Source organism: Pelodiscus sinensis, chromosome 8 (genome assembly GCF_049634645.1).
Source record: "Pelodiscus sinensis isolate JC-2024 chromosome 8, ASM4963464v1, whole genome shotgun sequence".
Lineage (NCBI taxonomy): Eukaryota > Metazoa > Chordata > Testudines > Trionychidae > Pelodiscus > Pelodiscus sinensis.
Genome location: NC_134718.1, coordinates 34,630,865 through 34,658,562, shown reverse-complemented (window position 1 = coordinate 34,658,562; position 27,698 = coordinate 34,630,865). Strand labels below are relative to the sequence as shown.

General features: G+C 43.5%; 1 long non-coding RNA gene across 1 annotated transcript in view; it reads right to left on the bottom strand.

Moving 5' to 3' along the window:
• Positions 1 to 7,123: 7,123 nt before the first annotated feature.
• Positions 7,124 to 27,698, bottom strand: part of LOC142830500 (uncharacterized) — a 120,103-nt gene continuing 99,528 nt past the window's right edge. Inside the window, exon 3 of the long non-coding RNA XR_012905795.1 lies at positions 7,124 to 7,722. This is a non-coding gene — a long non-coding RNA (uncharacterized LOC142830500). The remainder of the gene's footprint in view (positions 7,723 to 27,698) is intronic.

The following is a 27,698-nucleotide window of genomic DNA, read 5'->3' as shown; positions in this document are numbered from 1 at the left end:
CAGGACAGAATGCAAAATGTAGAAAATTTCTAGGTGTCCCACCTATACACATTTTCTCCTCCTCTAGCCCCACTAGAACTTGTTTCTTGAAATCTTTTACATATGTTCTCATTTGCATTTTGATGATGCCATATGTCTTCCATTATATATAAACTAGTTGCTTATCTTGGTTATCACAAATCTGTTGGGGTACGTCTACACTACCTAGTTAGTTCGAGCTAGGTACGCAAATGAGGGCAACCAGAGTTGCAAATGAAGCCCGGGATTTAAATATCCCGGGCTTCATTTGCATGTTCCCGGACGCCGCCATTTTTAAATCCCCCTTAGTGCGGACACTAACTGCCCAGGGCTAGACGTGTCAGTTAAACGTTAATTCGAACTAACTCCTTAATTGGAATTAACTGTTACTCCTCCCCTGTTCCCTCTCTCCACTCCCTAGCCCCCCGTTCCCTCTCCCCACTCCCCAGCCTCAGAAACCTGTCCCCACTGGCACCCTGTCCCCTGCTGAAGCACCCACTAGCACCCTTCCCCAGTACTATGTCCCCTGCTCCCACCAACACAGTTGGGGCCACATTAGTGAAGCTTGAGGGGGTGGAGGGTTGGAGGAGGGTTTTTTTGCATCTCACTTGTGTGGCCCCAACTGACTTTTCTGTGGGTCAGTGACCCCTTACTCAAGACAGGTTCCCTGCCCTTCTGAGAAATAAAGACAATGCAGAAACTTTTTGTCTTTGAAATAGTATTTTATTTAAAAATGAAGCCTGGCCAACAAACCCCGAATTGGGGCCAAGCCCCCATCTGGCCACAGCATCATACTGCTCCTGCACTCCCCTTTCCCCTAGACCCTACATCTGAGCCTATCATACACTGGAACCCCCTGCCCTAAGCCCCTCACATACCCCAACCCAAATTCCTGAACCCTCACATCCAGAAGTCTGTGGCTGGCTTAGTACCCTAACCCTACATCTGACTCCAACACTTCCAGGCCTGGAGCCCCCTCCCCAAGGCAGCAGTCCCTTATCCACCTCCTCCTGCATCCAGATTTCCTCCCAGAGCTTGCACCTCTCACCCTTTCCCACACTCAAATCCCTCATTCCCATCCCAGAGCCTACACATCCTGTCTCAACCCAGCGAGGGTCCAGCTAGACTGCAGGAGTTTTTCAGGATTCTGGAGATATCCAGAAAAACTCTTCTACATTCAGGGTTGCATTTGTTCTTCCACTTCTTTTAGTAGAAGAGCAAACATGATCTTTCGGTCACCCTTATATTCCTCTGTGGAGGCAGGAAAAGGGAATAAGGGAATTTGTGTGCAGCCATCTTGGTCTTGTTAACAAGAGAGCAAGAGTCAGGCTAAGTCTGTGGCCTGGCAATGCGAGATCTGTAATTAGACGATGCCTTTGCCTCTTGCCTCCATACGGAGATAAGGATAGAATGCTGACTCTGGCAGGGACTTTGGGATAAGGAGCATCTGGGTGGAACTAAATAACTGTTAGCCATTGGTGTTTGTAATGGGAAGGAGACTAATTGTTATTGTTATTATATCTAATAGACAGTATATAAACTGCTTCATAATTGCTTGTATTCGAAGATCTGCCTCAGAAGGGGGGAGTTCCCCCCCCATCCGAACCAGTTTTTCCCTTGCTGCAGCTCGTAATAAAACTGCCTCTGGCTACTTGTTGCTTACAAACGCAGAGTGAGGACAATGTTTTCTTCCACACCTCTTTACACGAGGAATAAGAGGGCTTCCAAAAGAAGGTTTTTTTCTGACATTTCATCCAGTCTAGACAGGCAAAATGTTGGAAAAACTTCTTCCTACAGAAGAATTGGGAAAAAAAGCAGCAGTATAAGGGTTGGGGATAGCAAGTGATGGAGAGGTGGAGAATAGAGAGGGCGGGGCTCCAAGGAAGGGGTGGGGCTTCAAGAAAGGGGTGGGGTTGGACCCCGACTTAACCCATCCAACACATTATCAGTAAACTACAACCTATATTGGAACAGGATACTAAATTCCAAGACGCTCTGGGAGACAGACCCATAGTCTCCTATAGACAACCACCTAACCTCAAGATGATTCTTACCAACAATCACAGGACATAACACTCTAATACCAACCCTGGAACTTTCCCTTGCAACAAACACTGTTGCCAGCTTTGTCCACATATTCACTGTGCCGGTACCATTATTGGATGTAACCAAGGGTATGTCTACACTACAACACTAATTCGAACTAACTTAGTTCAAATTAGTTAATTCAAACTAAGCTAATTCGAATTAGTGCATCTAGACTTAAAAACTAGTTCGAATTAGCATTTTGCTAATTCGAACTAGCATGTCCACACTGAGTGGACACTGAACCGAGGTTTAGGATGGCCGGAAGCAGTGCCGGCAGGGCATCAGATTAGGACTTAGAGCGTGGAGCTGCTGTCTCAGGCTAGTCAAGGGCTGTGCTTAAAGGGGCCCAACCCCCACCCCAGACAGACAGTTCTCAGGGGCTCCCCGCTTGCAAAGCAGTCCTAGCTTGGAGTGCCCTGAGTGCCCACACTTGGCACATCACAGCACTCGGCCATCGGCCCGGCTGCACTTGCCACAGGTTGCCATCTGGGGAGAGGTGTCAATCAGGGGGTTGCAGGAGAGCTTCCACCCCGAGGAGCCCACAGAGCCACCCCAGTCCTCCCCATCGGGGGCTCGTACCCCATTCCTCCCTCATCTCCTTCCACTTACCCATCCGTAGCCCCCCTTACTGATGTGCAAAATAAAGGACACGTGTGGTCAAAAATAGAATCTCTCTTTATTGAATAAAACTCGGGGAGACTGGGAAAAGGAGGTGGGAGAGGGGAAGAGAGAGGGTGGAAGAGGGGAGGGCAACTAAAATGAGCAGGGGTTTGGAACAGGTCCCATATGAAGAGAGGCTAAAGAGACTGGGACTTTTCAGCTTAGAAAAGAGGAGACTGAGGGGGGATATGATAGAGGTCTATAAAAGCATGAGTGGTGTGGAGAGGGTTGATAAAGAAAAGTTCTTCATTAGTTCCCATAATAGAAGGACTAAAGGACACCAAATGAAATGAATGGGTAGCAGGCTTCAAACTAATAACAGAAAGTTCTTCTTCACAAAGCAATAGTCAACCTGTGGAACTCCTTGCTGAAGGAGGCTGTGAAGGCTAGAACTAGAACAGAGTTTAAAGAGAATTTAGATCAATTCATGGAGGCTGGGTCCGTGGAGTGCTATTAGCCAGGGGGTAGAAATGGTTTCCCTGCCCTCTGTTTGTGGAAGGCTGGAGATGGATGGCACAAGACAAATGGCTTGGTTATTGTCTTCGGTCCATCCCTTCCAGGGTATCTAGTGTTGGCTGTCAGCAGACAGGCTACTGGGCTAGATGGACCCTTGGTCTGACCCAGTACGGACATTCTAAGCTCAGGGCTCAGGGTCGGCGGTCTCACTGGACCACCCTGATTTTCATGCAAACCTGCTTCTGGGTGGCCAGACTGGCAGCTATCCTGCCCTAGATGGCCACTTTCCTGTGCCTAGTGCAGAGGTCGTGGATGAGGTCCACGATGTCTGCACTAGACCAGGCGGGCGCCCGCCTCTTGCAGCCCCGGGCAGGCTCCCGGGAGCCGCCAGCCTGGTTCCGGGAAGAGGCAGAGGGCTGGGTGGCTGGCTTGAGCCGTGCTAGGTGCAGGGTCTGTTGGCTGGGTGCTGGCAGGCTTGCACCTGGCAAGGGCACCGTAGCCAGCCTGTGCCCCTTTAAGGGCTCCGGGGCTGGGAGGGGGGGCAGAAGAGTTTCACTGGTGGTGCCCAGAGTGGCCACCAGGGCAAGCTGGGGAGGGCTAGCCTCCACCTAGCTACAAAGCCCTTAATTCAAACTAGTTAATTCGAACTAGGCGTTAGTCCTCATGGAATGAGGCTTACCTAGTTCGAATTAAGTGCTCTGCTAGTTCGAATTAAGTTCAAACTAGCGGTTTGCTAGTGTAGCGGTTAACAAAGTTAATTCGAACTAACGTCTGTTAGTTCGAATTAACTTTGTAGTGTAGACATACCCCAATTGAGTTATAAGATCAAGAACACATATTCCTGCTCATTGAAAAATATAATTTATGCTATCATGTGCCGAAAGTGTTCTCTGCTATGTACATTGGACAAACGTCTCAAACACTTTGCCAAAGAATCAATGCCCACAAAACAGATATTAGACAGGATCACAAAGAAAAAACAGTTTCTTTCCATTTCAACCAGAAAGGGCAATGTCTCAATGACTTGATTACCTGCATCCTGTTTCAAAGACGTTTTTACATCAGACTTGAAAGAGAATCCTCTGAACTGTTATTCATGCTTAGATTTGACACTTTACGCCTCGGTCTAAACAAAGACATTAATTATCTTACCCATTGCAAAGATAGCTTCCCCAATTATCACCTCTAATATCATTAGCTCACAGACATTTACCGCCCCCCATCTCCCTTCTGTTCTGAAATATGATTTGTCCTTTTCATATGTGTTCATTTTTTTGGTTGTATCCTTTGGTATATATGGTTGTGACTATTTTCTTCCATTATTTGATCTGAGGAAGTGGGTCTGGCCCACGAAAGCTCATCACCTAATAAACCATCTTGATAGTCTTTAAAGTGCTACATAGTCCTGTTTTTTCTTAAAGGCACAGGCACCCAGACAAGCCTTGCTGTCTGGCAGCTAGCCAGAGCAGCCTTGCCAGCCGTGCCAGCCATTGTGCAGCCTCAAGGCCCCCCTGGCCCTTCTCAGGACAGAGACGAGGATACACCCAGGGGCACAAAAGGTGGGCACCAGCCTGGTCTGGCCCCGAAATAAAAAAACCTGCTGGAGCTCTGGTCCCAGGAAGAAGCCCTGCAGGCCCTGCAAACACGCCACAGGAATGCGGATATTTATGAGTGCCGGGCCCAGGGACTGGCCACCAAAGGGCATCACCCCCGCACCACGGCACAAGTCAAGACCTGCCCGTACTATGAGGAGTTGGAGCAGATCCTGGGCGGTGGGGAAGCCCAGACTTCACTGTGTGTGGTGGAGTCCAGGTTACCCCACCACATCGTGAACCGACCCCTCCTTAGGGAGGAAGACCTGGCAGGAGAGGCAGGAGAGCTGCACCAGGGGGAGGAGGAGGAGGCAGCGGAGACCCAGACCCCAGAGGCCTCCCAGGAGTCCATGGACTTTGGGGAGGGAACATCAGGTGAGTGCTTTGAGGGGTCATCACACATAGGCAGGTTGGCAGTGCGGGGGGCCAGCTAGCCCCATTGCCACTGTGGGGCCCCTGAGAGGCTTTCCAGCTGCTGCCCAACTCATACACAGGGTCATGTAGAACAGCCTGAGTCTCCTGTCCAAAGGACAGCCCCTTCCAGCCATGACATGCCCTCAGGGACAGCAGGGTGTACACAGACAGTGATTGTCTCCTCCTCCACAGCCGGACCCTCTACCCAACAGGGGAGCACCATCACCATCCCAGACCCGTGGAGGGTCTATACAGACCTGTTGAGAAAGCACGTTGAGGCCCTGCAGGACCTCAACAGGACCTTCCAGCAAAGGACGCAGGCAGAGGCCAAGTGAGCACCAGGCTGTTGGATGAGGTGGTCCAGCAGCACAGGGAGATCTGTGTCATAATGAGGGAACTCTTCGCCTTGTCTGGCCCTGTCATGGGCACCGCTCCTCCTGCACACCAAGCCCCTGCTCCCCCTGCTGCCCCTGCTCCTCCAGCTTCCCCAGCCCCTTCTTTCCCCCTTTCCTCCAACCCCCCTTCCCTCCCTGCTCCTCCAACTCCCCCTTCCCCCCAGCCCCTCCTGCTCCCGAGCCCTCACAGGCCCTACAGCTGCCCTCCCCTGCTGCCCAGGCCAGGACTAGGTCTCTCTCCACCCAATCCCAAGGCCATGGTGATGCCAGGACAGAGGACGGTGGTAGGACCCTGTGCTCAGGGAAGCAGCAGCCCTCATGGTACACCTTGTTCCACGAGGAGTAAGGGTAGTTCGGATTAGAGAGCCTAATCCGAACTACCTACTCCATGCCGCGTGTAGCCGCGGGCATGGAATCCGAACTACCGGGGCTTTAAAAATGGCGGCGCCCGACAAGATGCAAATGAAGCCCGGGATATTTAAATCCCGGGCTTCATTTGCAACTTCGGTTGCCTACATTAACCACCCTAGTTCGAACTAGGGTGGTAGAGTAGACATACCCCAAGAGTGACTTACCTCCATCAAGATGGCCCTGATGGTAGACTTCTCCACGCCAAACTGATGCCCCATGGAGTGGTAGCTGTTGGGGGTGGCCAGCTTCCACAGGGTGATTGTGACCCACTTCTACAGGGGGATGGTGGGTCGCAGGCGGGTGTCCTGGTGTTCCAGAGCTGGGGCGAGCCAGGCACAGAGCTCCAGAAGCATGGCCTTCCACATCCAGAAGTTGCAGAGCCAGTGTTCATCGTTCCAGAGCTGCATGACACTAGTTGGAACTTGTCTCGTGCCTCCAAATCTGCCTGTCCCCAAAACACTTTGGGGGCAATGGCAGAGCTCCTGTATTCTGGAGGAGGGTCTCCTCAGTGCGGTCTGGGTCCATATGGGGCAGGAGATTCATGACAGAGTCCTGCAGACACAGCAGAAGCTGCAGTATAGCAGCATGGGGCCATCGCCTGCCCAGGGGCAGCTCAGGCTCCATGGCCAAAAACACGGTGAAAAGCAGAAAAAAAACCCCAGAAAATAAACTGCTGTGGTGTCCAAGGAAGCAGGACAACCAAAGCAAAAACTGCAGCAGCTTTGCTTTCCCTCTAGGAGGTAGCCAAGCCAGGAGCAGGAGCAGAGCAACGGCTGTTCAGGTAGATCCCTTAAAGCACACATCTCTGCAAAGAGCATGCAGAGGTGCCTGGGCTTTAAGGCTGCTCCTGTGACCTTCCAGAAGCACTTCCAGGTGCCTTCTTTTGTCAATAGAGTGTCCAGCAGTCTGGACGCTCTTTGTCAACAAAGCAGATCGATTTTTCAGTCCGCATAATGCAGTCTAGACGTTCTTTGTCGACAGAAGCTTTGTCGACAGATCCTGTCAACAAAACTTCTGTCGACAAAAGCCTGTAGTCTAGACGTTGGCAATATGATCAAAGAGGTTGCCAAGCATCAGGATACTACAGCAGTAGGTGTAACAGACTAACAATCTGGCCATACACCTTATTTCCAGCCTACTTCTACACCCTACTTCCCACCCAGACCTCGCATTCTGCACCCCAACCCTATCCCACTCGCTGGCACCCCTGTCTCACTCACTGAACCCTTCATTTTTGTCCCCACCCCAGAGCGTAAGTGAATACAAGCTTCACTTAGGCTCCTTCCTCAGTCCACCCACTCTATGCCCACTAATTGATATGGGAATTATCAGGGTTGTACTCCCTGCTCACGTCCTCACCCTTGATAGCTAGCATCACATTCTGCAAAGAGTTGAGCCAGGGAGTTAAGTAACCCTTACATTTCTAAAACCTGGGCAACCACTTACACAGTTGCTTGGGTGTTGATTAGTGTGGCACATTGTATATTTCCTTTTTGTTATTTTGTACCTTATCATGCAGTAATAATTACATGGAAGGGAGGGAAGCACACATTTTAACTTTCTATTGGACACCTTCATGCTTGAATAGATTTTCCTGGTAGCTGTGATATCATCAGCATGGTAAATCCTGGAGCTCTTCAGCAGACAATGGAAATGAGACAGACATACAGAAGTAGCTGTTACAGCTCCTAAAAGAAAATTAAGACGAGTTTTAGGTAATTAAGTTCTCAATATTGTAGTAGTTGTACGAAAATGTCAAGCTATTTCCTTAGTATTAATTGGCATAGTTTTCTTGACTTCAAAAGAGCTATGCTAATCTACCATTTGAATTTCTGGTTCTTGGTGTTTTATTTGGTGACTTAGTCTTTGATAGATTTAGTGTACTATTTTTATTTATGTATATATTTATTTCTGCACATTATAGTTTTTGAGTAACTCTTGTACACTGATAGCCACTTTAAAATACTCAACTAACATGTCATGACTTAGATCCTATGTGCTTCCAGTACAGTTAACTCATTGAAATCACTGATTTCCATTTCCTGAATTAGATGATAAAGCAGAATTAATGTGTCATTGCACGTTAGCTTCATGGTCAGAATTATCTTCTTAGAAAGACGATAACCATCTCTCTGATTAAATGTGCACCTTCTTGCTTAGTAACTATAAAAATGGGCATTTTAATTGTATAATTGCTTGGCAGTACTCATTTTTTTAACACTATTGCCTGGGGTATATGAATGAAAGCTGTGTGATGAAGAAGTGAGATTGTGAAGGTCAAATTATTATTTAAATATATTCAATATTTATGTTTCTCACAAATTAATCTCTGAGATTAAACAAAGGCTCCCTGGATTTTAGGACAAAGCTGAAGAATGCTCCAAACTAAGACTGAAGAGAAAAGAAAGCATATGTAATCATTTGAAGTTTTGCAGTTTTTTCTCCCGTAATCACTGACTTTCTTCTGTGCTATATTCTCAGCTCTCAGTGCCCTATGGCAATTTTTTTGAGAGTATGGGGACAAGAGGTAGCCTATCTGTGTGAATCTTCAATTTCTTTTAGTTTTCTGTTCTAAGATTCTTATTCTTACATTTTAAGATAAACATACTAAAACGTCAGGATTCCATTTCAGATGCCTTAAATCAGGGATTAGTAAGGTTCATGCTAGAGCAATCATAAGGACTATGTAGAAGGCTAAAAATATGCTAAAAATACGCTAAAATATCCCTTTCCTAGCTAACCTTTTTCACTAAAGAACTAATCCTAAAGTTCTACGGTAGGTTGTAAAAATGTTCACATTAATTCTAAAATGTAATATTACTGGATTTAATTTCATAGCTACTGCAATTCCTTACCCAGCCCCAATTCACTAGAAAAGATCCCTTTCTCTGCTACTCAGAAATGTTTACAAATATGAACATATATATTGGTGCACCTTTCCCAACAGTATGGTGTGGATTATGATTTTCTTGAACACCAGTTGATGCATTGTAGATTGATTAACCTCTTTTAAGTTTGGAACTTGCAAATGGGAAATAAATAACTGACTGGTACTTCACCTGTAGCTACAAAATATTTTTCTCTTATGTGGTAGAATACATTTCCGTAGAGCTAGGTTAGAGCCAAAGCCATTGATACGGGCTGCTGTCAAGCTGCGATGCCCCAGGACAACAGAAGAGATTGTGCCTTGGTGACTACTGTGAGAGTGGAGGGAGTACATGATCTTCCTTTCATTACAACAAAGCAGATTGCTGGCCCCATGGAATTGCCCTATCTCTGCTTGTGGTTCATTATGGGAGGGAGTAGGGAGCTGACACTTCTTTTCCCAGAGTGACTAGGCTGCTGGTGAAGAAGTTCTTGGTGCAGAGGCACAGGTGTGTGTGTGTGTGTGTATACGTGCATGTTTTCTACATGGCTACATCAAGTCCATCATTGGATTATAGGCACTTTGAGGCAAGGACAGTATCTATAAATTGCCTTTGCTGTGTACCGTATACAAATTATTTTTTTTTCTTTTCAGATGGTAAAATAGGCCACAGCTCTAAGTCTACTTTCCCCCATTTTGCCTGTGTACAGCATGTCTATGGTATGTCTTTCTAGAATATCCACAATTGTATCTTCATGTGTAGCCTTTTACTGTGAAGCCTTTGTCTTGTCAGCACAAAGACACTATAGGCAGTATATTACCTCTTTTTGTACGTTGTATTCTGCTACAACATATTTGATAGCATGCCACTCTGAAGTATTTATCTGTCTTTACATTATGTTCACATTCTGCTTTGAGTCACATAATAGTCTTTCAAATGTAGTAAATGCTTTTTTTGATTTGATAAATACTTTGTCTTATGCATGATTTATGCATCTTTGCATGATTATGCTGTCCGCTTCTTCAGTGACTGAATATCAAACCTCAGCTGGAAGTATCTTGTCATATTTTGCCCTGCTCCTTTCAATCCTGACACACAAAGTTCTTTATTAAAATACTTGTAGATAATTTGCTCAGGACCTTGGGGTTTTTTGTTGTTGTTTCTTTTCTGATACAAAATGTATTATGTTGTCTCATGAATAAGGGTCTTATCTCTTAGTAACCACATCACTGGAGTTTACCTGAAATTCTTCAGCCCTGGCACCCATTGAAAGCTACATTCTTGACTTCACTGGAAACGTTATCAAGCCATAAACTTTAACATTGAGAAAGAGGTATATTGCCAAGTTGTTAAAGCCCAAAGAGCAGGTCATATTTAAATAAATGGGGGAGTTTATTAACTATCTTTAATTGCATTACATTTTGTGGAGGAAATGTGAATCAATAGTTTTCTGTCATGTTGGGGAAACTAAACATAACAATTTTGTGATCGCTTAGAATTGGTGCTTCTCAGGAGACCTATAAAAGACAAGAATGAACACACTGAAATCAATAGAGTTAGAACGAGCACACTGAAATAATGGAGCTAGGCCAGCCTGCATAAGATGAAAATGTAGCCAATAAAACAGACCACCGTATAAAGATAGTAGACTTTTCATGCTGAACTAATCTATTCCTATGCTTAGCTAGACAAAAGAAAAAATGTCAGGCTAATGCATTAATATATAGGGTAAAAGATCCCTGCACTCTCCAAATTAATGGAAGGAGCTGTCCTAGTTTACTCTGGCTGAAGATTTGAACCATCTGGTTCAGGGAGGATACTTGTAGATAACAGGGAGATTGATTTTGCCTTTGACTATGTGAATATAGCTCCCATTCAAGCTAAAAGGAGCCGGATGGCTCAGAGTGCCTAACTGTGCTCTGTACCAGTGTTTCTGAAAGTATACCATTGAAACACTTTCAGAAACACTTTAACTGACCGCACTGGTTTGTTTATGTACCGGTGCCGTGGCCACGGAGCCTGAAAGCTCCCATTGGCTCCGTTTCATCCTTTGCAGCCAACGGGGACTGTGGGAAGCGGCGTGGGCTGGGCCACTTCTTCACGTGGCTTCTCTTGACTGTAAAGGACGAAACTCAGCCAATGGGAGCCACGAGGGCAGCCAGTTAAAATGTTTCTGAAAGTGTTGCCATGGTACACTTTCAGAAACACTGCTCTATACAGTGTATACTAGCCCATAGTAGAGTGTTGGGAATGATTAACTTAAATATCAGTGCTGTAACTAGCTAATTTTGCGCCTGAGACAAGAATATAAAATTGAGCCCCCTCACGTGCATATATTCATAGTATTTATTTAATAGAAAAAGGGAAAATGCATAAATATCAATAATAATAATAATAATAATAATAATAATAGCATTTATGTATTATGGTTATGAGATCTGCAAAAATAATCAATTAATGCATATATACATATCATTATAAAATATCACCATGTCAGGTACTATTCAGTATTTGTTTATAATTGTACTTTGTGTGCTTTTAATGAGGCAAACTCATCAATAATTGTGTTTAAATTAATATTATTCGCTACCTTGTGTTCTATTGATAAGATGAACATATTTGATAATCTCTCTTGACCCGTGGATGCTTGAAGGTAATTCTTAATTGATTTTAGTTTACTAAAACTTCTTTCCCAAGAAGCCACAGTCACTGCCTTGTCCCCTTGGTTTGTGTAGCACACTCAAAGCACTTGGCACAGGTGGCTCAGCAGCATGGGCTCCAGTTTTGGAGGGGAAACCATGACTCCATCAGTCTAAGGGCCTGGACCCCGACCCATAGAACCTAGGGATCGTAGCTCCCAGACCCCCAGCTCTAATCACATACTCCTAAGGCCTAGAGCCACTCTCCTGGCAGAGCTGAGACATGATCCAAGAGTTCTGGCTCCCAGCCTGACACACCCACCTCACCCCCTGCACTTCTGCCTCTGTGCAGGGTAATCTGAGCCCCTTTTCCCCCGGCCCCGTGCTCCATGCCTGGGAATTGCACTAGGGCACTTTAAGGCGGCGCTTGGTGTGGCTGAGCTGGTGCCTGGCCTCCCGTGCTGCTCAGAAGCAGCTGACATGCTGGGCAGCCACCAGGGCTGGTGACTGTTGGATTGCGGAGCAGCAACGAGCAGCCTGACATGTAAACTGCGGGCTGGCCGATACTAATGGGCAGAGGAGGGAAGCGGCACTGTTGTAAAATAAGTAGCTGTCTTAAAATAATTAGTTTTCTATATTATTTTTCTGTGCCCCTTCAGCTATGCGCCCGAGGCAAGTGCCTCACTCGCCTCGCCCTTGGGTTCGTCTAGACTACGCCGAAGTTCCAAAAGATGATATGCAAATTCCATGGGAATTTTCATATCTTCTTCCGATCTCACTTTTGAAAGTAGTTTTCGAAAGTGGAAGTAATCAGGGTGTGTTTTTTCGGCAATCCCCCCCCTTTTCGAAAGCCGCTCTTCCTCAAAAAATAAGTTTTATGCAGCTTTTCAAAAAAGGGGGGGTTGCCAAAAAAAGGCGTCTCGACTACAAAAAAAGTGAGATCAGAAGATCAGAAGATATGCAAATTCCCATGGAATTTGCATATCCTCTTTCGGAACTTTGGCCTAGTTTAGACTTAGCCTTTTTTACAGCCCTGTTCAATATACTTATATATATATATATATAACTTAAACAAATATATCTTTGTTTCTGTGAAGAGGGGAGGGAAGAGAGAAGCAAATAAGGAGTTTAAAGGATGGATTTGTGACGCATACAAATTAAAAGCAAAATAAGTACTGAACTGTGTATAGGTAAGTTGAGGAGTAGGAAGGGGAAGTAAAGTTCACAAAACACCAAATGGAGGGCAAAACAGTTTTATAAAAAATTTACCATTATTTATTCTAAACTGTGTGTTTGCTTTTCAAATTTAGAAACACTTTTCCTTGCTCATTGTGAAATGCCGATTGTAGAGCCAGATAGCACAGCAAATTTTTATGTTTTCATGAAAGACAAGTATATTTACAATTTTAATATAAAAGGAGAGATGACATTATAAATCTTTTAATAGTTATTTGAATACATATAATTTAATGGAAAATTTGCAATCTCTGCTGTAGTAGAGAAATTAAGGGAACGTGGAAATATATGTATGCCCCTTTCTATAAGGATCGTACAGAAAAAAAATCTGCTCACTTTTACACCACGGTATTTCCATGTAGAGGATGCAATATTCTTTTTTCTATTTTTGTGGAACTGGCTTCATTTGACACTATCTCTCACAGCCTGAACAAAGACATGAAATGGATAGGCCATTATATTCAAGACCCAAATGACATCAGAAGGTAAATATTAGGCACTTATAGCCTCTGTTAGCCTCATTTAGCACTGACACTTTAATTGAAAGGGTTTTTTCCTCCCTCCTTCTCTCCCCAATTTTTCTGCTTTTTATTTGAAGCTCTGTGCCTCTTGTTCCATATTTGTCATCTGAAGAAGTGAGTTGTGCCCACAAAAGCTCATGATACTATCTATATATTTTTGGTTAGTCTCTAAGGGTATGTCTACACTACCCTCCTAGTTCGAACTAGGAGGGTAATGTAGGCATACCGCACTTGCTAATGAAGCCCGGGATTTGAATTTCCCGGGCTTCATTAGCATAAGCGGGGAGCCGCCATTTTTAAATCCCCGCTGCTTCGAACCCCGTGCAGCGCGGCTACACGGGGCTCGAACTAGGTAGTTCGGACTAGGGTGCCTATTCCGAACTACCGGTACACCTCATTTCACGAGGACGCATACAAATTAAAAGCAAAATAAGTACTGAACTGTGTATAGGCTAAGTTGAGGAGTAGGAAGGGGAAGTAAAGTTCACAAAACACCAAATGGAGGGCAAAACAGTTTTATAAAAAATTTACCATTATTTATTCTAAACTGTGTGTTTGCTTTTCACACTAGGTTTACCTAGTTCGAACTAGCGGGGTAGTGTAGACATACCCTTAGTGAATGTCTACACTACAAAGTTAATTCGAACTAACAGCTGTTAGTTTGAATTAACTTTCATAGCGTCTATACATACAAACCGCTATTTTGAACTTAATTCGAACTAGCGGAGCGCTTAATTCGAACTAGGTAAACCTCATTCTACGAGGACTAACACCTAGTTCGAATTAAGTTGTTCGAATTAAGGGCTGTGTAGCCACTTAATTCGAACTAGTGGGAGGCTAGCCCTTCCCAGCTTGCTCTGGTGGCCACTCTGGGCCAAAGCAGGAAAACTTTTCTGCCCCCTCCCGGCCCCGGAGCCCTTAAAGGGGCACAGTCTGGCTACGGTGCTTGTGCCAGGTGCAAGCCTGCCAGCACCCAGCCAGCAGACCCTGCACCTGGCACGGTATGAGCCAGCCACCTGCTGCCACCTAGCCCTCCCCCTCTTCCCAGGACCAGGCTGGTGGCTCCCAGGAGCCTGCCCAGGGCCGCAAGAGGCAGGCGCCCGCCTGGTCAAGTGTGGAGATCATGGACCTCATCGAGGTTTGGAGGGAGTCCTCCAATGTCCATGACCTCCGCACTAGGAACAGGAACATGGCTGTCTACAGCCGCATGGCTGCCAGGCTGGCCACCAGAGGCCACATGTGGACCCAGGAGCAGGTTTGTATGAAAATCAAGTTGGTCCAGTGAGATCCCCAACCCTGAGCCCTGAGCTTCGAACATAAGAACATAAGCATGGCCGTACTGGGTCAGACTGGGTCCATCTAACCCAGTAGCCTGTCTGCCGACAGTGGCCAACACCAGGTACCCCAGAGGGGATGGACCAAAGACAATGACCAAGCGATTTGTCTTGTCCCATCCATCTCCAGCCTTCCACAAACAGAGGCCAGGGACACCATTCCTACCACCTGGCTAATAGCACTCCATGGACCCAACCTCCATGAATTTATCAAACTTCTCTTTAAACTCTGTTATAGTTCTAGCCTTCACAGACTCCTGTGTCAAGGAGTTCCACAGGTTGACTATGTTCTGTGTGAAGAAGTACTTTCGCTTATTAGTTTTAAACCTGCTGTCCATCAATTTCATTTGGTGTCCTCTAGTCCTTGAATTATGGGAACTAATGAAGAACTTTTCTTTATTCACCCTCTCCACACCACTCATGCTTTTATAGACCTCTATCATATCCCCCCTCAGTCTCCTCTTTTCTAAGCTGAAAAGTCCCAGTCTCTTTAGCCTCTCTTCATATGGGACCTGTTCCAAACCCCTCATCATTGTAGTTTCCCTTTTCTGAACCCATTCCAAGGCCAAAATATCTTTTTTGAGGTGAGGAGACCACATCTGTACACAGTACTGAAGATATGGCATACAATAGTTTGATACTTCCCCTCCTCCTTCTTTCCCTGGCTTCCCCTTCCAGCTCCCTGCTCCCAGGTTTCCCCCTCCCCTCTTCCACCCTGTCTCTTCCCCTCTTCCACCTCCTTTTCCCAGTCTCCCCAGAGGTTAATCCCCCCCCAGTTTTGTTAAATAAAGAGAGTTTCTATTTTTGAACACACATCCTTTATTTTGTACATCAGGAAGGGGGGCTAGGGAGGGGTAAGTGGAAAGAGGTGAAGGAAGAATGGGGTACAAGCCCCCGATGGGGAGGACAGGGGTGGCTCTGCAGGCTCCTCGGGGTGGAAGCTCTCCTACAGGGCCTCCTGGATCCTGACAGCCCCCCGACTGATCCCCCCAGATGGCAGCCTGCTGCAAGTGCAGCTGGGCTGATGGCCAACTGCTGTGATGTGCCGAGTGTGGGCACTCCAAGACAGGACTGCTTTGTTGTCCCTCATCGAAGTAGACAAGGAAGTGGGGAACCCTAAGAACTATCTGTCCGGGGTGGGAGTCGGGTCCCATTAAGCACAGCCCTCGGCTAGCCTGAGGCAGCAGCTCCACACTCTAAGTCCTAACCTGATGCCCTGCCAGTACTGGTTTCGGCCAGCCTTAACTTCGGTTCAGGGTCCACTCAATATGGACATGCTAGTTCAAATTAGCAAAACGCTAATTCGAATTATTTTATAGGTCTAGATGCACTAATTCGAATTAGCATAGTTCGAATTAACTAATTCGAATTAAGTTAGTTTGAATTAGTGCTGTAGTGTAGACATACCCTAAGGTGCCACAGGATCATTGTTGTTTTTTAAAGTTTTTTTAGTTACAGACTAACACAGCTACCCCTCTGAGGCTATTACATATAGAGCAGTCATAGCTTCCACATAGCATTTCAGTTCTGCTTACCTCTTTGTACATTTATGACTTAAAGGTACACTAAAAAAAATCACTGTGTGTATGTATGTGACCACTTATTATGGGAAAATCATGTTCTTTATAGTTTGTTCCTCAGAAATTAAACCATTCTGACTTCCCCTATTTTTGCTGATGGACTTTGAGAAAATCTCTGGGGGTTGATATTGTGGGAGACTTACACCTGACTATACACACTCACAATGAGTACAACTGTCAGCTGATGTAAATCTGTGTAGCTCAGTTGAAATCATTGGAACTATATGGCTATACACCAGTTAAAAACATAACCCAATATTCATTGCTTTGAAGTTGTGATTTTTTTATGTTATTTATATTATACTATTTCTATATTAGCTACCAAATAATCTTGCAGGGGACTGTCAGTCCCACATTGGAAAAAAAATCCTAAATATACATAAAAAATAATGAGATCTAAATTAGTTGTTATCACTCATAGTATGGAGAAAGTGAATAAGAATATAGGGAAGTATTGTTTACCCCTTCACGTAACAAAAGAACTAGGGATCACCTGATAAAATTACCAAGGGGGCAGGATTAAAACCATATAAGGCAGTATTTCTTCACATAACACAGTCGATCTGTGGAATTCATTGTCAAGGAATTTTGTGAAGGCTAAAAGCATAACTAGGTTAAAAAAGAATTTGATAAATTCAAAGGGTAGCTCCATCAAAGGCAATTAGTCAAAATGTTCAGAGATGCAATCCCATAATCTGGGTGTCCCTAAAACTCCAACTGCCAGAAGCTGGGACTGGTTGATGGGATTGACCTCTTGAAATTATCCTGATACTGGAGTAGATGGACCATTGCAACTTTTATCAAATGTCCATTTGAAGTTAACTAGTAATATTTTGAATATTCATAAAGTTATAATAACAACAACTTGGCTATTTTTAGCAAAGTGGTCAGGAAGTGAACAATCTCTTAAAGTTCTCGTTTACTTTAATTCATGGATGTTTTTTAAAATTCCCAGAAAACTTAATTTTTACCCCTAGATCTTGTACCATAAATTTGGGGAAGAGAAACTGTACTTTCCATAAAAAAAACCCCAAAATGCAGAATTTCTGTTTTAAGTGAAAAATGGAAGCCAATTTCAAGCTAGTGGCACTAGCACACAGGCATAACGTGTGCAATATGAATAACTTATTATTATAACAGTCCCAATTTTTTCTCCAGACTTTTCTTCATTTAAATTCATAACCATAATACTGTATTAACAATGTTTGCAGTTAAAATATTTATCATTTATATGTTGTATTTATCAAGCTGTTCTGTAAATGAATATGTATATTTTTATTCTACTTATTACAAAGTATTACCTTCCAATATTTTTCCAAGGGCATAGTTCGCCTTAGAAAAAACTAAAATACATAAAACATACATTGCTCCCAATATACTTTGCGGCATTTCAATAGTTGGAATACTGGAACTAAAGAACTTTGTAGCTTGGCATAAGGATAAAAGATTGAAATATCAGTATCACAGCTCCAACTCCATTATAATGAAATTCATCATATTGTATAATGCCCAAAAGGAATCATCTTTACTACATGACAACAGTCATTAATGTACAGCATCAGTAGCATCAGCCTTTCCACAACATCAACCTCTGGGGCACATTTTGTCCATATTTTCATAAGCAGCATAATTTATGAAAACACAAGTTTCCTTGAAAGGAAAAGCAAAATAGTAGCAGAGCAACACTGAAAACAGTTTCAATCCAGGTAATTTCATATTTCATTTCAGCTACCAAGTATTTTTAGTCATCATTTTATTTTACATTTTATCATAGAAAGAATTATCATTATTATCATTAATAAAGAAAGAAATGGATACTATTAGAATCTTATGCTAAGATAAATGCATTTTTGGGAAAACATGAACTTTATTTGTAATGATGTATATATGGTGACCAGATGTCCAAATATTAGGAGTTTTGTCTTATATATGCCACTATTCCCCCACATCCCACCTCCCAGGGGAAAAAAAAGTTTTGATTTTATACACTCACTGTTTGGTCATCCGTCCATAGACCCCAAAAGTTGATGACTACATTTGTATCTTTGGGGTTTCACCTATACATGAGGCAGGGGTGCTGAAGTGATAATATCATCATCATCATTTTCCTTTGGGCTCGTAATGGAGCATAGGGCCTCCACAATCATTCTCCATCTCTTGCAATCCTTAGCGATAGTCTTGATTTGATCCCAAGTTAAGCCAGCTGCTTTTACTTTGTCCAGGAAGCTTCATCGCCATGTTTGTTTGGGATGTCCCCTTTTCCTCTTTCCCTTTGGATTTTATTCTAACGCTTGTCCCATGATACATTCCTCACAGTCCTTACATAGGATGTGGCCTGCCCATTGCCATTTTCTCTTCTTAATTTGGACCTCCATTGGTTTCTGATTTGTTTTAGTCCACTAGGTTTCGGTTGGGATTCTATCGTACCACTGTAGCTTGAGACTATGTCTAAGGTATTTTAGACAAACATCTGAATTTTCTTAGTGTTGCTCTGGACAATGCACCATGCCTCCGAGCCATACAGAAGCACTAATTTCACATTTGAAGTCAAAATGCATAGTTTGGTTCTTATTGAAATGGCTCTTGTATCTCAGGGTATGTCTAGACTACATGGCTCCGTCGACAGAGCCATGTAGATAAGTTTGCTAGACATAGGAAAATGAAGCAGCAATTTAAATAATCGCTGCTTCATTTACATCAAAATGGCTGCCACGCTGTGCTGATCAGCTGTTTGGTGGCACAGCGGGGCAGTCTGGATGCACCGCGGTCGACAAGGGAAGACTTTTTCTACAAGGGATGCCTCGTAAAATGAGGTTTACTGGAGTGGTTGACAAAGGCTTCCCTTGTGTACCGTGGCGCATCCAGACTTCCCCGCTGTGCCACCAAACAGCTGATCAGCACAGCGTGACCTCCATTTTGATGTAAATGAAGCGGAGATTATTTAAATTGCCATTTCATTTTCCTATATCTAGTAAACTCATCTACATGGCTCCATTGACGGAGCCATGTAGTCTAGACATACCCTCAGACTGATCATACTATGGTAAAGGCTTGTTGCGTCTTTCATATTTTCACACTGATGTCCTTTTCAGTTCCCCCATTCTTGCTGATACAAACTAGTCAACTTCTTGCACTGCTTTTCCTTCAATTGTAATTTCACCTTCCTGTCTGTTGTTAATGTGCATCAACTTGGAACAAGGAGTAACGGTAGTTCGGAATAGGAAGCCTAGTCCGAACTACCTAGTTCATGCCGCGTGTAGCCGCGGGGCACGGAGTCCAAACTAGCGGATATTTAAAAATGGTGGCACCCGGCAACATGCAAATGAAGCCCGGGAAATTCAAATCCTGGGCTTCATTTGCAACTCCGGTTGACTACTCCTAGTTTGAACTAGGGTGGTAGTGTAGACATACCCCTCTTGACTAATCTTTAGGCCCACTCACTCCACTGTTTCCTGTAGGGCATCTGTCTTCTCTTGCATATGCTTTAATTTATCTGCAAGCAGGGCTAAGTCATCTGCAAACTCTAGATCTTCAAGTTTCCTAGTTTGAGTCCATTGGAGTCCCGTTCCTCAGTTAGAATATGCTGGTTTTGTGACCCAGTCTAGGACAATCAGGAAGAGTAATAGAGAAAGAAGAGAGCTTTGGTGCACACCAGTTGTGACCTAGAATTTTTCCAACAATTTTCCATCATGGATGCCTTGGCAGGAGTATTCTTCATACAGTTTCTCGATGATGGCAATCAGTTTGTCTGGAACTCCGTAATGTTGCAAGTTGGTTCAGATGGACTGCCTGTTCACACTGTCAAAGGCTTTCATAAAGTCTATGAAGTTGATATAGAGTGGTGCTTGCCATTGAATGCATTGTTCTACGATGATCCGAAGTGTTGCTATCTGGTCTGTATAAGGTGATAATATACTCCTTCCTCCACCTCAGTCTGACTTTTTGTTCAAACATAGGTGAGAGTTCTGCTCCTTCAAGACTTCTCAGAAAACTTTATACAAAGAGAAACCTCAGGGCTATTATATGCAAAACTCATAAATGTGACTGTTATTAAACATTTCCTAGTCAAATTCAAAAGTAAAGTACAATACCGTTTCTTAGTGAACAATCACTTAACACATGCAAGAAAATTATAAGTAGCATATAGATTACTTATGGATAACTTCTTATACAAAATCTATTAGGCAGTAAAATTACTAGTTTTCCTTACACAGATTTTTCCACTTTGTTGCTATTACATACATTCAATGGAAGGTTTAGGCATAACATCTATATTTCTATATTTTAGCACTAGAAGACTTACTCAGCACTTGTTGCCCCCCCATGATGATTCCTGTCCCAGTGCTTGCTGCTTGTCAGCCGACGGTCAGGGCAGTGTGTGTGTGTATGTTTCTGAGAAAAGGTTTAACATCTGTGTCTTTATTGCTAGGACTGGGGTCCCGTCGCAGAGGGTAGCCAGCAGGCCAACAGACGCCCTGTTATATAGGAAGAGCTTATTACACCTTAGATTTTAGCTGCTAGAACACAGGGGTTCCTTCGCAGAGGGCAGCCTAGGAAAGGCTGAAAAGGTGCCCCAATAGATCTTGTCCCCTGGGAGTGACACAGATCCAAATGCCCAAGCTCTCCCTATGTCTGTCCCTTTATGACCGGCTGAAGTTCTTTTAAATTGTGCTTGGTTCTATTACAGCAACTGAAGGAGTCAGGTTAAAACTTAAACAGTTACAGGTTTATTAAAAGACTTATAAAAGTATATGGTTACAATGGCTATTGCTCTCTTTTTTAACTGTTAACAAATATATATATAGATCTTAAAAAGTGGTTACAGGAAAAAGGTAAAGATAGAAAATAGAAATAATGGTACTAAATGACAGCTTAATCTTTAAAGAGCTCTAACACTGTGGCTACGTCTAGACTGGCCCCTAATTCCGGAAAAGTCATGCAAAGCAGGTAAGTCAGAATAGGGAAATCCGCGGGGGATTTAAATATCCCCTGCGGGATTTAAATAAACATGTCCGCCACTTTTTTTCCGGCTTGGGGAAAAGCCGGAAAAAAGCATCTAGACTGGCGCGATCCTCCGGAATAAAGCCCTTTTCCGGAGGATCTCTTATCCCTACTTTATGTATATATATCCTTAAGCAAAGGACCACATCCAGGTACAATTTTTACCCCTTTCTGTGCCTCTCAACTCCAGTGTGTCAGGCCAGGGCCAGTCTCTCAATTCCTAGGAAAGACGAATACGAGGTGGGCGTCCCGTCCCCTCTGGAACCTCGGGAGATCAAACACCTAACCCGACCAGCAGATAGATGGTAGATTGACACACAGAGAAAATGCGCTGCTGGACCCATCTTTATACCCGTGGGGGCCCGTATCCTCTTTCTTATCTAAGATGCCGAATTGTACTGGTCCGTTTTGTGGCGCCAGTTCTTACAAGCAAGTTTCAAGTTAATTTACACTTGCAAAGGAGATAACTAAATTGTGAGTACTAGACATTTTTTACTGGGTGAGAGATTCCTCCCCCCGCGGACGGCTGTGTGTTCGTATCAATATGGGTTAAGTCAAGGACACTCCTTGGCAGCCTCTTAGTCAGCAATTGGCATATCTCTGTTTACAGCCATTCACGGTCACACAGCCTGGGCCTTCTGCTCTGTGTGACCTGTATGCTCCAGGCAAGCAAAAATGGATGTTATAAGGGGGTTCCTGTCTGGCTACACTGCTGCACTCTGATCATGTGTGAGTATAAATCACATCCGTCCCTTTTTGTTTGATATGGAACAATCACATTCTATGCACAACCCATGATCCTGGCACAACCAAACCCTGACCCTCCTTTAAGTTATGATAAGAGGAAGATGGAGTCACAGATGGATAGACAGATGGACACATCTTTCTAAAACATATAGCTAGATAATATATAAACTCTGTATATCTTCTTATTTTAGAGATAATTTCTCAGTCTGTTATACAAAGAACGGCATGGAAGGTGTCAATGGAAAAGCTCTGATTTGCTATATATAATTGGCTTGGTTAAATCCATGTATAGTTTTATCTAAAGTTATGAATATTGGCCATATATTGCATCTTATACATGTATTCCTGGGTAAAACACACCAGGTAAAATTTACATGAACTCAGTGCGCTATATGTTAATAGCCTGTTAAGGACATTTCACTCAAACAGTGGGCCATAGAAATAACTCCTTCCACCCAGTAAGTTTTCCTGTGGACTCCTCAACAAGAATATGGGGAATGGCTACCCCTGTGAATTAAAGCCTATAGGGACATGTGCTATGATCATACGATCTTAGACTCCATTTTAAGCCAGTAATCTTCCACAAACATATAGGCTGTGTCTACGCTGGCACCCTTTTCCGTAAAAGGGATGCCAATGAGACACTTCGGAATTGCAAATTCCGCGGGGGATTTAAATATCCCCCGCGGCATTTGCATGAACATGGCTGCCGTTTTTTTTCCGTCTCGGAGTTTTGCCGGAGAAAAGCGCCAGTCTAGACGGGATCTTGCGGAAAATAAGCCCTATTCCAGAAGATCCCTTATTCCTACTTTCAAGGCAAAACCCCAAGCCGGAAAAAAGCGGCAGCCATGTTCATACAAATGCTGCGGGGGATATTTAAATCCTCCGTGGAATTTGCAATTCCAAAGTGTCTCATTAGTGTCCCTTTTACGGAAAAGGGTGCCAGTGTAGACACAGCCATAGGGTAAATTTATAGGCACATGGCAGAGGATATAAAAGGCCCCTGAGATAGCTCAATTTTGTCTCTTTCCTGCCCTGACTCTCTGGACTATGTACTTAAAATTAAAATGAACATTTTGAACTATGGACTGTGGACCATCCCATTTTTGAAAGTTATCAGAGAGATTTGAAAAGCAAACAGTTTATTCTATCACTGCTACAACCTGACATAAGGATTTTGTAGTCTTTTGTATGTATTTAATCTATTAACCATCATTAACTCTCTTCTTTCATTTTATTTTGATCTTTTAGATGTTAGTTATTGAAGACATAGCAGTAGCATGACTATTGGGTAAGAACTGAGTTATATATTGACCTGGTTAAATGGATGATTTCTTGGGATTAGTAGAATCCTATGTTTGATGACAGTAGCTGGGTGAATAGTGATAGAAATGTAGCCGTGTTAGTCTGGGGTAGTTGAAGCAAAATGCAGGACAATGTAGCACTTTAAAGACTAACAAGATGGTTTATTAGATGATGAGCTTTCGTGGGCCAGACCCACTTCCTCAGATCAAATAGTGGAAGAAAGTAGTCACAACCATATATACCAAAGGATACAATTAAAAAAAATGAACAAATATGAAAAGGACAAATCACATTGCAGCTTAATTTCTTGGATAGTGTGAGGCAGAGTCTTTCACTGTAGTCAGTGAAGTATGTTGATCTTAGTGGATTGTTCACTTTCAGTCCTTTGGGTACGATGTCCATTTTCTTGCACTTGGATAGAAAGATGCTGGGTGGTGAAACAAGAGCTGCATCTTTGACTTCCTATTAATCAGTGTGGTAAGACAGAAGTTTATTTTTGTGGCTGGGTTGGTGTAAGCCAGAGGTTTTCAAACTTTTTTTCTCATGATGCTATTGAAGAAAATTGTTGATGTCCATGACCCGACATAATTTGACTAAAGTGTGGGATCTGAGGAGAGACTGAGGATGAGAACTTGAGCTTTGGGGATAGGTCAGGACTGGGACAGGAGGGGCTTAACTCAAGCAGCTCCCAGTCACTGGTGCAGGCTTCCTGCCTGTCCTGGCACTGCAGACCATACTATGCACAGAAGGAGCCAGCAGCAAGTTTTCGCCAGTAGGAGTGCAGAGCTTGTGCTCAGGGCAGGAGCAGTGCACGGAACCCTGTGCACTCTTCTTTCCCCCATCCTCACCTAGGAGCCGGGTCTGCTACTGACCACTTCTGGAGCACAGAGTTATCTGCAGTACCAGGAGAGGCAAGTAGTCTGCCTAAATACCCCCATTGGTCACCCTGCAGCACTGAGACCCAGTGCCTGACATTCTGTGACCCAATACTGGGTTGTGACCTGTAGTTTGAAAGCCACTGGTATAAGCTAACAATAGAATAACCATCAGTTTGACATTGAGTCATGATGACAACATTTAAGATACAAGGTCTGGCAGGATCCAGCCCTTCTGTAATGCTGCTGCCTCTCCAGACATTGTGCAATAGCTAACAGCAGGCCATTTTTGTTATTTCAGAAGCTATCTTGCCATGGGGAAGCTGAACTTGGTGGTGCTGCCAGTGAAAAGGGACATTCTCAGCAGTGAGGGAGGAAACTCTTGCTGAGGGACTGCAGGTAGCACTCTCCCCTAGGGGTCTCTGGCACTAGTACCCATAAGCCAAGTGGGGAGTGGATGGGAACGCGCTGAATGGCCAGCATTCTCTAGTTCCAGAATTTAACCTGGTGTGAGGGACATCTGAAGCCGCAATGGCTCAGTTCCAGAAACCACACCCTGAAATAGGAATGGGAATCCAGCCTGACAGATATTGCAGGTCTAGCCTATTGCTCATTTGAGGGCCAGGAAGGATTATTTTTTTCTCTCCTGGGCTAACTGCAGAGAACCAGGGAATTTTCTGCCTTCTTCACAACATCTAGAAGCCCCAATGGGCTAAGTAGGAATATACTTAGTACCTAATGTTCAGTTGTTAAACCATTGAAACTTGCTGCTCATTTCAGTATGATTAAAAGGCTAAAATGAACAGCTGCCCTAAATAAAAGACCACAAGGAAGAGTTCTGGGCTCCTTTGAATAGCTGGGTCCCAAGGCAACTGCCTCTTTTGCCCCACCTCATCAGCAAGCCTGCTGTTTATTTCAGTACATTTGCCTGTCCTCATTTAAGCACTGTATCTGCATCAAGTATAAAACAGTTAAAATACAGGTAGTGATCAGTCATTTTGGTTTTGGATGGCACATTGTACTGAAAGTTAAAACATCTAAAGCAAGAAAGACATGGATTGTAAAACCTAAGAGCTGTGGGAGACATTTATTGAGTTTCTGCCTTCTGTTTGAATGTTCTTGTTTCCTTGCATTTAAGCTAGGTCCTGAAGCTGATAATGTAGGTTTTTTTTAATTGATACATTAGAATACTGCTGATAGCAACACTGTAGCTAATAATTCCCTCCTAGCAATTCTTGGCACAATTACTTCAAAAATGAAAATGTGATGTTGTCATATAGATTGTGTGAGGATTTCCATCATAAGCCCCTTGTTTTCATATTTTAGTATGCAGAGGTGGCTTCTAGTCTACAAAGTGCATTTAAATGCCCATCACCGGAGCAAACCCTGCCAAGTATTACACGAGGGCTGCATACAAACTTTAATCCAGATGCTAAAATATAGACTACTTCTAAAACTTAGTGCACAGAGAACCAGTGTCCATAAATTGCTGAATAACATTTGGCCATAGTTTATATAAAGGCTCATAAATGATTAATGGAAGTTATAAACATGAGCACTGTGTGTTTATGCAAAGAGCATAGGAGCAGAAGGTATGGTAATAAACAATCTGTTGGATTCTATGGATATGTCTGCACTGCAACTAAACACCTGTGGCTGGCACACACCAGCTGTTTCATGCTCAAGTTGCAGAGCTGTTTCGTTGCAATGTAGACTTCTAGGCTGTCTGGAGCCCAAGACCTGGGTCCCAGAGCTTGGGCCACAGCCCAAACCCAAAGGTCCTCTCTACAATGATACTCACTCACACCCCACGAATGTGAATCCACTGGAATTAGCCAGTCACGGATTTTTCATTGAAGTGGCAAAGTATTAAGATTGAAGCCCAAATGACCCAAGCTATGTGTCTTAATACAAGTAGCCTCATCCTTAGAGTAGTTAAATATTCACAATGGAAAGCAACAGGAGCTCCCAGGCAAACTTTAACTGCCAGTTGTACCTTTGAAAATCTTTTTCCCATTGCTTAAACAACTTTGTATAATCTGTTTTTCAGCTGTGGGTTTAAAAGCCAACTTCAGACATCTTGATTTGAAAGTTATGACCAAAGGGCTCCTGAACCATATGTATATGTAAGGGGGAAAGCTAAAGCAGGGATTCAGTAGCCCAAAAGTCCCCTTTGTACCAAATTGATCTGCAGGGATCCATGGCGACTATATTAAGTAACTCAACATCTTAGTGTTCTGTGGCAGAAGTACAGTATTTATGGTACAGTAACAATACAGATACCCAGTTATAAGCAGAGAAGCCATTGTGCTGGGTGCTGTATATCTAGACAAGGCTTTTTGAAATGCAAATTTACAAATCACAAAAATGGGGAAGTTACTGTTGCTTTTCATAGCTCTTACTTATTTTAGAGGGAAGTACAACTGTGATGGAATATCACGGTGTTCTGACAGCTGTAAGTTTCCCAGGGAGAAATGGATGGTTCAAAAGCACTGACCAGAATATGTTGAAGACAATGTAAATTGGAAGCAACTGAATTCTGCAGAGAACCATGATTTGAGAATATTGGGTTTCATGAAAATAAGGGAATTTGCATTCTGCTGGATCACACAATTGGTCCATCTATTCCTGTATCCTAGCACTGAAAATGGCTCACACCTGATGCATTAGAAGAGATGCCAGTCACTAGTCTATCCAGAAAACCTATTATGCCAGCAATGCTACTCAGTCTCAATACCTTACCTGCTGTCAAGACATAAGAATATGGGGCATGTCTGGAAAACATGACATCAAAGCCTTTTTTGCACCCAGGGAATCACAAAAAATGGTTTTGCAGTGGGCCTTAGATTTACTTAAACCAGTCCTGCTTTAAGTGAGATGGAAGCACAGTACCCCAGAGTACAAGTTAACAGATTCACTTCAATTTTCCTGGCCTGATTCAAGGGCCTGTTCATTATTTTTATGGAAAAATGACTGTTCCTGAAACTAAACAATGGATACATATGTTCACTGACATTACCTCAGCTATTGCATATATAGACACAACAGCAAAAAGCTTATTTTTCTAAAGACAGATTTCTCTGAGTAGGGAGCTGACTTTGCAATTTTATTTTCAGATAAACTTCAAGTGGAGGGGAATGAATAGAAATACATCTTCTCTGGGCTAACTTTGATAAGGCTAGTTACTTTTAAATGTATCATACTCAAGATATGAAGGAAAAAAGGAATATGACAAGGAAAATGTATCTGGTTTTAGTGTGGTGTGGTGTCAACTAAGAAATCCATCCTTCTAAACTTAATACCAGTCTAGCATCGTATTGCCTTTGTCTGAGGGGGGAAAGCCTTAATGATTTTATTTATAGGGTGGGACTCTTTGTCAAACTTAACAATCAGGGAAGTTTTTTTTCCCTCTAGCCATGATACCTAAAAGAATTTGGATATTTCTCTTTTTCCCACTCTCTGACATATTTCCATTTGTTTGCTGTGAGTTGTTCTAGCTTAGTTTATTTTAATTAAATTTCACCCTGTTTTGTTTACCTGGTTATTTTGGTTCCTTTTA